Source organism: Nuphar pumila, chromosome 12 (genome assembly GCF_984573655.1).
Source record: "Nuphar pumila chromosome 12, dmNupPumi1.hap1.1, whole genome shotgun sequence".
In the NCBI taxonomy this organism is placed as follows: Eukaryota; Viridiplantae; Streptophyta; class Magnoliopsida; order Nymphaeales; family Nymphaeaceae; genus Nuphar; species Nuphar pumila.
This window is the reverse complement of record NC_143260.1, coordinates 24,609,702-24,623,660: the sequence shown is the minus strand read 5'-3', so window position 1 is coordinate 24,623,660 and position 13,959 is coordinate 24,609,702. Positions and strand designations below refer to the sequence as shown.

The window sequence follows — 13,959 nt, the reverse complement described above, 5'->3', positions numbered from 1 at the left end:
TCAATTCTCACTCATTTCTTATATTTGAAAAAACCGAGTTCCGACTAAGATTTTTCATTTTCCCTAAATTTGCATTAAAATGTCCATTCTATTTCCCCTTCAGGATAAGGGATAATCCTGAGACACCGGCAATCACTTTCGCTCAATTCTCAAATATCTTCGAATGTCGGTCTCATTTTTCAAATCCTTCTTTTGAAAAACCCAGTAATAGGTATGCATTTCGAAACCTCAATGCTCGTACTGGTGTGCATTTTTTTGAAAACCCAACGCTCGTACTGGGGCATATTTCGAAAACCCAGTGCTCGTACTGGTGTGCATTTTTCGAAAACCCAACGCTCGTACTGGGGCATTTTTCGAAAACCCAGTGCTCGTACTGGTGTGCATTTTTCGAAAACCCAACGCTCGTACTGGGGCATTTTTTGAAATCCAATGCTCGTGCTGGCACATCTAGCGCTCGTGCTAGTGTTTGGCTGACTAATCAGTTAGCCACCCAGGTTCAGTCTTTGCACTAACCAAACATCATCATTTCAAAGTTCTAAATTCTCAATTTCAACCTTCGGGTTATCATTTTATCAAAAATCAATCTTTTTCTCTTGCGAAGGACCCTCTTCAGGGAGAGTTCGAGGGAGCTCGTTCCTTTTGCATACAACCATCTTTCGTTCGCAAGAACCCTTTTCCAGGGAGAGTTTGAAGGGACTCGTTTTTTTTCGCGAACAGTTTGCAAAACAACAACCAACTTTACACAAGAGGACCCTTTTTCCAGGGAGAGCTTCGACGGAAGCTCGTTTCTTTTGTGGCCCCTGTCTTTATCATCTTTGGCCAACCCCTTCACAGAGGACCCTCTTCTAGGGAGAGTGTGATGGACTCGTTCCTTTGTGATACTTTCTCAACTTTGTTTTTCGGCCGCCTTTCCATAAGAGAAGCCTAAAGATAGGGAGTTTTGACGAAAACTTAATTTCTCTTCGAAAGTTCCGTTTTGCAAACACCTCATCTTTCAGGGAAGAGAGGAGTATTTCCAACTTCCCATTCAGGTAAGGGCTTAAGCCTGAGTCTCTCTTTTTGGGGAAAAAGAGAGGAGAATTTTGTCATGGATGTGTCGATTCGATATCAAGCGACCTTCGTCAAGGATTTTCTAGAATATGTTGCCAATTTGCTATCAAAAGTCATTGTTGATCTCAAAATTTTCATCGCACAAAGAATTATCTCAAACTACCTTCAGTATCATTTTCAAAAAAGCAAGACTCTTGCGAAATAAGAGTTAAATTCAAGCTTTTTTCTGTTGGTCAACCAAGAGGTTGAAGAAAAATTTTGATATGACCGGCAAAGGAAAATTCAATGATGTTGAAAAGCCATAAGTGAGCTGATATTTATCATAGCTGTGGCACATTCTTAAAGATTATTCTTTTGGCAGTAAGGTAGTGAAAATATCTTGGGCAGTAAAAAGAACATGCTCAATCCATATATCCTCAGTCATCCGAGCTAAGCTGCAATCAAATATCCGCAAAAGGGATCTCTCAATTGTCGTCAAGATGAAGGCGAATTAAGCGAGTGGATCCCTGGGGCCAAAGAAGATTTGAAACATCTCCAAGATGACGGAGTTTGTGACGGATCCTTCTAGGGAAAGTTTGGATCACCGTCGAGATGAAGGCAGATGCGATGAACCTACCGACAAACCCTAAAAGATATTTGATTTCTGCTATCATTTAGAGATTTCAACCCAAGAACCAATCTCTGAGAAAGGAAAGAAGGATCGGAGCATCTCCAAGATGAAGGAGTTTGTGACGTACCCTTCCTCGAAAAAGAGAGAAAAGTCAGGACATCTCCAAAATAAAGAAGGATGTAAAAGAATCCAGAAAAGATCCATGGTTCAAAAGAGTGCAAAAAGATCATCATGGAAAATGCCCAGGATATCAAACTGCCCGAAACTATCAAAGAATCATCTTTATCTATGTGAAATTCTTTATCAATGTCTTTTCGCTTAATTGCTTTTATGAAGCTAAGAATGTTTCCTCTTCTTTTCATATTAGGGAAATTGATATCCTCCTTGAGGAAATTCAACAACAACAAATTTGAATTTTAGATCTCAAATTCTATAGAGTTAGCCCAATTGAAGCTAATACTCTAGGTAGAAAGAGGTAATATCTTCACACATGAGCACAATTCAATCATCCTGAATCAACTACAATTTTTTGGCATCTTATTGGCAATATTTTCTAATTATCCCAGCATAAAGTGTGAACTTGAGATCGTCTTGACATATCCTGACGTCATCCCTCCTTAGGACTGGAAAGTCCTTTCCTTCCATCTGATCTGAGCGCTCTCAGATTCGCACACTTCCCTGTGCTCCCCACTGTCCCGCCATAGACAGTTCCCGCTCAGGATAAGGGTTAAAACCTGAACTTTTTGCAAAAGATCTGTTATTGTCAAAAGTTATTTTCAGTCTCAACAATGAGGCGCCCAAGAACAACCCCTTTTCAAGCTTTAGGGACCCCCATTTTCATTCTTTTGCAAAAACCCCTCGTGGACTTGTTGTGCAAGGTCTAGAGGCCCATCACAGTTTTTCTCGCTCCTCGAGGATTCTATATCCATTCAGGCTAAGGATTAAACCTGTTACCTCGCCCCTCGAGGTACAAACCCAAACCTTCTGCGAGAGGTCGTCTGTTTTTGAAAGCTGATTTTAGTCTCAGCAATGAGGCGCCCAAGATCATCCCTTTTCCAAGCTTTAGGGAATCCCTTGATTTTCTCTTCTCGCAGACCCCTTTCAGATTTGTTCATCCAAATTCTGAAGGTCCCATCATGGTTTCTTCATCCGAGGATTCCGTATGATCATCCCTTTCAGGTCAAGGGCTAAGCCTGAACTTCGTTCCACGAGCTATCTTCCGTTCAGGTTAGGGTTAAACCTGAGTCCCGTTTTTTACTAGATGTCCTTTCTAGTTCCATCACGGTTTCTCCACTTGAAGATTCCGTATCATCTCCCACTCAGGACAAGGGTTAAAACCTGAATCCCGCTTCAGCGGCGCATTTGTTGTCCCATCACGGTTTCTTCACTCGAAGCTTCTGTATGGTCCCATCGAGGTCCGTTTATATTTCCTTTCCCCCATCCAAATTATCTTGATCTATCTTCGTCCCATCCAGGTTAAGGGCTAAACCTGAGTCATTCTAAAGGGCTGATCTTGTCTCACCCATGAAACTTGATCAAAATTCTTACCTTTCACCATCCCTGGAATTTTCACCCAAAGTCCCATCATGATATCCTCATTCTTATCATTCAATTGTATCATTGTCGAGGATTTTATCCCCCCAAGACCATTCAGGATAAGGTTTCAAAGCCTGAGAAGTCGTGTTTTTCCCAAAATAAAATTTTCTGCACCCAGTCCAGACCTGCTGACTAGGGCATTTTCAAAATTTGGAGTGTTGTCTTTGCCACTAAGCTCGACTCTCAACCGGCTTAGTAGCAAAGAGGGGCATCTGTGAACACCCCAAATTTTTCAAAAGATTTTATAAAAATGACCCTTTTTGCCCCTAAACCCGTTTTCTGGGAAAATCAAGTCATTTCTTTAGATTTTCTAAATTAAAATTCGTATTGATATATTCAAAATCAACTCCGGATCCGAATCCAGTACTTTAAATCCATATTTTCTCAAAATCTGGATAAAAAACCCATTCTTCTGAAGAAATTTTCTCAAAATGGTCTGAAATTCTCAGAAAAATACTCTTGTATATATTTCTCAGAAAAATACAAAAAAATTAGTATTTAATCTTTGTTTTCGTGTAAAAAACTTAGATTTTGTTCCAAAAATACAAAAAAATGGAAAAATCATCAAAAGAAAAAATTTAGAAAAGACTGCGCGGTCTTCAAAGATTTTTGTCGAAAAACTCATCTTTAACCATCTTTTTACAAAAACTTGAAAAGAAGGCTTTCTTTTGGAAAAACTAACTTTTTAAGGTTTAAAGGTCGAGTTAGGGTTTTTGAAAAACCCTAACTCGCCTTCCTCTCTCGCCCCCCTCACTTTCGCCTCTCGCCTACCATGGCCGACCCCCCCCCCCCCCCCCCCCCCCCATGTGCATCCTACATCCTTCAGCCACCCGATCTCCAACAACTTCTTCCTCCTTCGTTCATCACGAACGAACTCGCTGGCCTTCCACCCCCTCTCGCCTGAGCTCCACGATCGCCCAACCCTCCGCCATCTCCATCTCCTCCTCCCTAAACCCTTCATCGCCAACGGAACCCCAGCCCCCATCTGTGACCATTGATCCATGGCAACCATCTTCACCTGCCCTTCATCTCTAACGGAAGCTCTTCTAGAGTTTTCCCCTTCTTCTTTAAAAGGAGGAATCCACCATCCATCGGGGGAGGATTTTTTTTTCGTCCATTGTTCCCCTTTATTCCATCTTCCTTTTCTTCATTTCGGATTCGGAAGGCCACCCAAGAACGAGAAGAGATCCTTCCATCTTCCGGCCCTCCTCAGTGGAATCTCAGCAACGAAGAATCCCTGCGGCAAGAGACAAAAGGCATCTACAGTGGAAGGGAAGAATTTGGCTCCCTTATCCAGGTTCTCTGCTTAATCCAATAAGCCGATCCCTTTTTTTTTTCTTTTTTTCTTTTTCTTTCGAATCTCTCTTTCTTCCTATATCAAATCTCTATTCACGCACCTTGGATGGTATTGGATTGCTTATTGCAACTCCAAACCATCTCGCGCAACAGCAAATGGAAGTCCCAATTCCAACATTTTTTTTTTCTTTCTTTCTTTCTATTTTTCCTTTTGTTGTTCTGCTATTTCGCTTTTTTTTTTTTTTGGTTTACGGTTGCCAAATTCAATAGACCCTCATGGTTTGTTGGGATCTCAATACGATCTTCTCACTAATTCCCGACTTTACTTTCGGATTAGTTTTCTTTTTTGAGGATCCTGGGTATTCCGTTTAATTTTTCTCTTTCATATATAAGTTGTTTTGTTTTGATTCCTATTGGCATTATGATTTCAAGCATCGGGTCATTCGCTTTCGATTAAATCCTCATTATCATCTGGTTAAACCACAGGTCTGCAAGCCTCCTAGCTTCAGACCTGCACAAAAGCTATGTTCCCAGGTGTTTTTTCTCGTTTTCTTCATATAAATGGGACCCCTGTTTCATTACATTTTGCTGAGGAATCTACATCCAGGATCAATATAGTAGGCATGTTCCATGATGTATAATTGATTTTCGCGACTCTAAATCCTAATTCCTTAAGCTTTGCATTTTATTCTGGATCGTTGGATGACAGGTTACGAGTTGATCTCCTGTTTATATTAGATTTTTCCTTTTACCTACTTTAATATGTATATTTGGTTGATCTTTTAATTCTATTCCTTTCCTGATTATCCTTTGCATTGTATTCATGATTATTTACCAATCTTTAGCATCTAAAGCCATGTCATCAATTGATTTTGTTGGATTTCCTTGTTATTATGTCATTTCAATCGGATGACCATTTTATTCCACCTTATTCCATTTCTCATTTATGTTGAATATAGTCGTTTGTTGATAATCTCTGCGTTCTGCCTCAGTGGTTCTGAATGATCTCGTTGCGGCTGGGATTTAGAATCATGTTCCGCATGTCCATCTATATGATCCAATCTGGCTTAGATCAACGTTGCATCAGATAAGCTGAAATCATTAACTTATTAACTGACGGTTGCAAGCTGGATCGCAGGGGTGTATGCTTTGTCTACTGATGATGATAACGCTTGTCTTGAGATAAAATCCCACATGTTTTGACATATGATTTATGATATACTGTCCACGGATCCCACCTTTCCTTGATTAAATCGCACCACCCTGGTTATTAGATTTCTGGGGCTGGCGCTGGTGTCGAGCTTGAACTAAAACACCTAGGTGTTGTGAGTAGTGGTCAGATGGATGACATCGTTTACCTACCTTCAAAGGGGTAATTAATCGCAGAGGCCTGATGAGATTAATCAAACTGGCTGGAAGATCTATTTGATAGTTGGGAGAGGAGCAAAATGTTTCCTCGCTGAGGTCGCGTGTTATCATAATGAGGACTCAGCCACGACCCATCATAAAAAATCACCACAGTTCTTTTGATTGTTTGTTTTGTATTTCCTTTTTCTTTTTTTTGTTTCGTTTCTGATTCCTCTGGATGCAGGTACGAAGTAAGTGATTACATCTTCAAAAGTTGTAGCCGAGTCTGTTGGTTGCTAAAAAAAAAAGAAGAGAGGCTTATGGCACAACCTCTCCATAAGATTTGCATCACATCCACCTGAAATGTTCTAGTTCGGTGGGTCCAAGGAACACCTGGCACTACATTTGTTGTTCTGCAACAGATTCAAGTAAGTATTTGATGGGTTGTGTTAGTGTTAGGGGAGGTATTAGTCTGACTATAAGTCAATGCCTTTTGCCGATAAATCTATCATCTGTTTAGACAATGGGTTTGTTATGATCAACTCCCAAAATATTGTGGCAATATGACAGCAATTTTTGTGAAGAATATTAGGTTGAGATGAACTGAAGTTATTGCTCTCTCTTGTGTGTCTGCGAAAGTTTACCAATAGATGATAACGTTGATTGAGTTTATTTTAGAAGTTGAATTAGTTCAATCTTTCACGTTTTTTTTTTTTGTGTTTCTTCATATTTTACCCAAGTTTTGTTTTATCTCTGTCTTTAGGAATTAGTTTTATCAGAAAAATGAATGTTGGGTACTGTATAGTGGAGATTATCATTTTGGGCTTAGGTCTCAAACAACCAGTGGTTTTAAAGCATAAGTAGATGTATCTGTATGATTCACATGATCTTTCCTGCATAATCAGTATATAATGCCCTCTAGGTAGCATTTATAATCTCTGCTTATCCATGATCTCTGTGGAAAAGAAAGTGTGTCCGATAACTGTAACGTGTTGGGAGATGACTTCAAGACTTGCCAAGATACAGATCTGGAAAATCAATAAGGTTTAATAAATTTTGAGAGAGCTTGAATCTCGGTTTATGCATCTGTGCACATTGTTGCTTGATTATTTCACTTCCAGTATGTTATTATCTTTCACTGTTACTTGCTGCATCTACGACTCCCATTGGCTCATTGGTTGTTTATTTAACTAGGTTATCTAGCTCATTTATTATCCACCCAGCACATTCATTGCTTATCTAATTCACTGACTCATTTGCTATCTGTCTGATTCTCGGCCATCTCCTATATCAAGCTGCACATATCCACCTCTACACACATGCCCCATACCCCTATCCATTATAACTCTGCTAGGCCTGCATAGGTCCAGCAGCATGTAAATTCACCATTCCGCGGCATGTCTTTTTGCGCCTTCAGCAGGTATAACACCTCCCACCACCGTTACACTTCATCTCTAGTATGTTGTCATTACAGCACTGTAGCAATAAAAAAAAAATCGTAATGTACACAGCAGTGCCTAGCACTGCTGTAAGCTGTTTGCAGGTATACAGCAGTGCCTAGCACTGCTGTAAGCTGTTTGCATGTACACAGCAGTGCCTAGCACTGCTGTAAGTTATTCGCATGTACACAGCAGTGCCTAGCACTGCTGTAAGCTGTTTGCATGTATACAACAGTGCCTGACACTGCTGTAAGTCTTTGCATATTGGCAGCAGTGCCTAACACTGTTGTAAGCCCTTTTTTTTTTTTTTTTTTCAGTGTTCGGCACTGCTGTGATTGGCATATAACTATACCAGTGTCCACACACTGTCATGGTTCTCCCATCTTCCCTTATGTATCTCCCACAAATTCTCTCATTTTCACCATTTGTGCATTAAAAAAAAAAAAACATTTCGCTGTACAAATACCCATATACCTTTTTGCTACATTAAATCACTCTAACTCTCAAATCATTTGCATGTCATCATCATGTTATATTCTACTCTATATATGCGTTTTGTAGTAAATGGTGATTTGGTTCAATGTTACTTGTACAGTGACATGCCTTCAGCAGTGTCTTCACTTCATCACATTTTTTTTTTCTAACATATCAGCTATCATAAGCATTCGTTTGGTTTGCTAGGTCACATTTTCCTCATGTCCAATGACTTCTCATTCATAACACATACCAGATGATTAGTCTGTGCATAACAATGATAGATTTCTCCCATTGCTGACATGTTAGACCTTATCATGATCTCGCATATATTCCATTCCCCTAAGCATATATACATATCCCATTGTATTTCCATCATATCATGCTAATCCATTTTCTTTGTAGGAAATTTATAAGAATTGCTATTCTCTTTGCTTAGAATCAATAACTCTTATAATCTTGAGTTAAACTCAAAACATTGTAATAATTAGATATCAATGAGAAATTTACATTCCTGCTTTAGATAGAATGAATGAGCATTGTAGATATCATGAATTACTTGTTCTTCATGCATTTTTCCTCTATTTCTCAAAATCTCACAATGATGAAACACGAATGGCACGTGCACCATTTCGTAAGAGGTAAATTAATCCTAAGTTGATGATCCATATCAATGGCCATAGTCAGGGTATGGACAAAACTTAGGATTTCTATCTTTTACGAAATAACACTGGACCCATACTGGATCCATTTTTAAAATTCATCATATTTACTCAAATATTTTCTTCTTTTATTAGAGTTTAACTTAGAGTTAATTCAATATATATACCAATGGCCATAGTCAGGGTATATTGAGAGTTAATTTCTTTTTAAACTCTATAAAAGCACCAAAATGTATTTTATTCTTCACCTGAATTTAAATATAGATTATTATATAATACATTCAATGACCATAGTCAAGGATGTATTATATCCTCAATCTTATTTTAATTCATCCAAAGAATGAAATAGCTTTTCAAAATCCAATTTCAAAAATTTAAATTCATTCATCATTTAGGATAGAACTGCATCATGTCTTCAAAAATTTCTTTTTCAAAACTCCAAGTAATGTAAATATCTTCTTCAATCTATCTTCAATTCTTATAAAAAAACCAATTCATCCTCTTCATTTTCAAATTCAATTTCGTTTTCAATCTCAAAAGTTCAAATTTAACTTTGAGATTTCAAAGTCCTTTTTATTCAAATTCAAATCAGATTTCAAAGTTCAAATTAACTCTGAAATTCCAAATTCATTTTATCTTCAAAACTCCAATCAAAATCAAAGTTCAATTTAACTTTGAGATTCTTGATTCATCTTCTGAATTTAAGTCCAAATCCATTTTAGGATCCAGGATTCAACACTCATATTGGATCTCAGACTTCAGATCCAATTCCTCCTTAGGATCCAGACTCCAATTTCACTTTGGATCTTAGACTTCAGATCCAATTTCCTTATAGGATCCAGAATCCAATTTCACCTTGGATCTCAAAATTACAGATTCAATTCCATCTTAGGATTCAGAACCCAAGTCTACATCGGATCTCAGACTTTAGATCCATAATCTATCTTAGGGTCCAGAGTCCAGTTTCACTTTGGATCTCAGACTTCAGATCCAAATCCATCTTAGGATCCAAAACTCAACTTCCATCTTGGATCTCAGACTTCAGATCCAAAATCCGTTTTAGGATCCGGAATCCATTCTCCACTTTGGATCTCAGACTCCAGATCCAAACCCATTTTAGGATTCAGAATTCAAATCCGTCTTGGATCTCAGATCCAAAATCCATCTCAAATCTTGGATCCCATCCAGACTTTGGATTCAAATGCCATCTTGAAATCCATGTTTCAAATCAAGTTCTAATTTTCAAATTCAAAACCAATTATATTCCAGATCTCAAAGCTAGATCCATTTACAGATCATGTTTAGATTTTCTTAAATTCATTTCTATATCGTTGGTATTTCCCAGATTCATTCCAAATTTCAAATCTTAAAATCAATTCCATTTTTTTCAAATCTTATCTTTTCTCCTAAATCCATGATTAAATTCAAAGTTCACTTCTGACTTTGAAACTTCATCTCCTTTCATTTTCAAAGCTTTAAATCATTCTTTCTCTAAAGTCAAAGATTTACTCTTTCAAATCTGATTTACTTCAAAGACTTAGAAATGCTCTGATCTATCTCAAGTTCTAAGTTAGATTCAATCATTTTCTTCACTCCCTTATCAAGTTCATCTCAGAATAACTTGGAGATTTTCAAAATATCTTTCAAAAAGAGCATACATTATTGCATTGCACAAGCATGATTCTTTGTGCATTTAGAGTGAGAATAAATTCTTAGATTATATTTAGGCAAAGCAAAAGGCATAGATTCGATCCTTGGTTCGATTACCCCTGGTAAAGGCGCCAGGAACGGTCGAACCTCGTACCGACGAGCGAATCCCGTCTCTCCATTTTTCCCGCAATATTTTCAAAACGGAGGCGAGTAATTTTCTAAATATTTTCAAATCAAGGTCAAGTGAGACCGCGCAAAACAGTTCCCCTTTTCTCTTTCTTTCTTTCTTTTCTCTTCTCTTTTCTTTCTTTTATTTTCTTCCCTTCAAAAAGGAGGAGAATAGAGGTTAGAAAAGGAAAAGAGAAGGAAGAGAGAGAAGTCACAAAGAGGAAAAAATTTTGCGATGATAACAGGACACTTTCTCCTTTTTCATTCATCTCTACAATGAGCTCAGACTTCTTGGGGACAACATGGGTAGGGCTCACCCACTGATTGTCGGAGATGGGATAAATGATCCCAGCATCCAACCATTTGACTACCTCCTTCTTTACCACCTCCTTCATATGGGGATTTAGTCTCCTTTGCGCCTCTCTTGAGGGTTTAGCCCCCTCATCCATGATAATCCGATGCATGCAAAAGGAGGGGTCTATCCCCTTCAGATCTGCCGCCGACCATCCAATCGCCTCTTTATGCTCGTGCAAGACCTGTAATAACTGACACTCTTGTGTGTTAGTCAGGTCTGCAGAAATAATGATGGGGAGAGTCTGATCCTTGCCTAGGAATGCATACTTGAGTGAGGTCGGTAAGGGCTTTAACTCAAGCTCAGGCGGACTCTCTATGGATGGTCGGGTCAGCTTTTCTGCCAATTCAGGAAGCGGCTCGAAGTGCCAGGTCCAACTCAGATCACCTGTCCGACTCTCTATCGACCCATGACAATCTTCTTCGAGTGATTCATCAACCTCCTCTTGAGGTGGATCACTCAATAACCAGGTATGCTCTGCTTCTACCAGGTCCTGAATGAAGTCGACCTCGAAAGAAGCCTCATCGCCGGCAGGTCCCATCGCCGCATGAAAAATGTTCAGCCTCATCTTCCTGTTGCCAAATGAGACATCCATCACGCATGTGCGACAATTAATGCACGCATTGACAGTGGCTAGAAAGGGGCGTCCAAGAATGATGGGGGTATGTCGCATATCATTAACTCCCTCCATATCTAAAATGATGAAGTCGACAGGGAAGTAGAAGTCCTCTACCTTGACTAGAACATCTTCCAGAATCCCTCGCGGGACCTTGATTAATCTATCTGCAAGCTGCAGAGTTATAAGTGTTGGCTTCATCTCCTTTAATCCAAATTTGTCATAAAAAAAAACTCGGCAAGATATTGACACTTGCCCCAAGGTCGAGCAATGCATGCTCGATAGTGATGTCTCCTATGACACATGAAATAATTGGAGTCCCTGGGTCCTTAAGCTTTGGTGGGGTTTGATGCTGCAACACCGCACTCACCTGCTCAGTCAAGTATATCTTCTTCGACACTTGTGACTTTAACTTTCTTTTCTGTGTACAAAGCTCCTTTAGAAACTTTGCGTATGCAGGGACTTGCTGAATGACATCAAGCAAGGGGAGGTTTATCTGGACGTGCTTGAATATCTCAAGCATCTCCTGCATGTTCACTCCATGCTTGCCTAATGACTTCGGTCTCTCTAGCGCCTCAGAAAAGGGGGCTTTGGGAGTATAGGACTTTGAAGGCTCAGTTGGTAGAGCCCTCTTGCTTTCCTGAAGTGGGACGGTAGGGACAGGCTGCTTCTCACTCGTTCTCTCTCTTTCTTCTGCAGCCTCCCTTGCCTGGTATTGCTTCCCATTCCTAAGGGTTATTACCGCTTGAGCCTGCTCTAGATGGACATCTGTCATGTGCAGGCCATGCATCGGCTCCTTACCCCTAGGGTTCACCACCGGTTGGCTAGGTAAAGCCCCCTCACTCCGCCTGCTAAGCGCCTCAGCGAGTTGTCCCATTTGCGTCTCAAGCTTCGCAATACAATGTGTATGGGAGCTCAGATTTGCCTTGATATCCGAGAAGGCTTGCAGCATCTTGTCCTCAAAGGACTGGCTGGACGAAGGCTCCTGAGACTGGGGTTGATTATAAGTAGGCTGAGCTGAAGGGTAGCTAGTTCTCTGAAATCCAGACGCATAACCGCCTTGCCTGGGTTGGCTTTGGGAAGGGTTGGGAGGTTGGGCTTGTGGATTTCTCCATGAAAAATTGGGATGGTTCCGCCAGCCCGGGTTATATGTACTGGAATATGGATTGGGTGCGGACCTAGCGAAACTCTGCGCCATCTGAGCTTGCTCCTGGACAAACTCAGGGTATTATGGCGCAACGGGGCAATCAACAACATGGTGTGCAGGGCTAGCACACAACGCACACACCTGTAGGACTGGAGAGGGACCCGACAACAACTGATCCAATTTCTGGGACAGTTGGTCGACCTTGTTTTGCAACTCAAGGTGCATCCCTATCTCGAATATACCAGCCTTCTTCGCACCATCTTGCACAGGTGTGGCCCTCTCAAATCGTGAAGCAGAAGCATGGTGCATGGAGTTCTCGCTCAAGGTCTCAAAAAGGGTCCATGCTTCATCTTCACTTTTGAGCATAAAAGTGCCCCCACAGGCAGCGTCAACCATTTGACGGTTCTTCTCAGTGAGACCATCATAAAAATATTGCACCAGTTGCCAGCGGGGCACCTGGTGGTGGGGACACTTGAGGAGAAGATCTTTCATCCTCTCCCACGTTTCATGAAACATTTCTCCCTCGATCTGTGAAAAGCTAGTGATGACTTTTCGATATTGGTTCGTCTTACCAATTGGGAAGTATTTCTTTAAAAACTCCCTTTGCATATGTTCCCAAGTGGTAATTTGAACTGTATCGAGGGCCTTCAGCCAATGCTTGGCTTTATCCTTAAGGGAGAAGGGGAATAACGTCAACCTTAACGCGTCATCTCCAAAATTGTTGATCCGCACCGTAGAGCAGATCTCGAGAAATTCGTCAAGATGATGGTATGGGTCTTCGTTGCTAAGGCCATAAAAGGAGGGTAACATCTGGATGACACTGGCCTTGATTTCAAAATGGTTCGCTCCCACATCAGGTCTTGTGATGCAGGAGGCAGGAGTGTATGTGTTGGGCATGAAGTACTCCCTAAGAGGACGGATCAACTGCTGATCTTCAGCCATGGGGCTGGATTGATGGGCTCTCCTAAAGAAAGATTCGGGATCCTCAACAAATTCGGCAAGCTCAGGTTCAAGCGAACGTCGCCCGTGCATGCACCAAAGGGTAGACCGGTGCAGCAACCGTCCTAAATTGGGGTTTTATACCTAACTAATGCTCTAGCGACCAAACCACACAAACCACAAAACGAGTAACAAAAACAATTACTGAAAACAAGAAATAACAAGCACCACACAGTTGCACTCAGTAGAGAATTTATGAAAATGAAATCTATGTGCACGGTACCAATCGTACACAGTCACTTCTAAGGGGATCCTAATGGGTGAGCTGTGCAGAAAAGTAAGCTTGTCTCTACAGTATGCACACACGTGGTTCTAAGCCTAAATGCGAAAAGCAGCTAAACAATCCTAATTAAAGAACTGAATTAAACTAACAACCTATAAATACGAGAACAAACACAAGGCAATAAAGTGAATACTAGTATTTCGCCGTTCCCCGGCAACGACGCCAAAATTTGGTGTGAGTTTTATGAAAACCCTTTTTAAAACAATATTTTTAATGAAAATTCAGTGAAAGCCAGACACCAAAAATATAAAAACCGGCTCGCACAAGTGG

The 13,959-nt window shown here is 40.4% G+C and overlaps 1 non-coding gene across 1 annotated transcript; it reads left to right on the top strand.

Moving 5' to 3' along the window:
- Positions 1–12,861: 12,861 nt before the first annotated feature.
- Positions 12,862–12,966, top strand: LOC149820341 (small nucleolar RNA R71). Its single transcript, XR_016426948.1, has one exon. It is a non-coding gene; the product is annotated as a small nucleolar RNA R71 (small nucleolar RNA).
- The last annotated feature ends 993 nt before the right edge of the window (positions 12,967–13,959 follow it).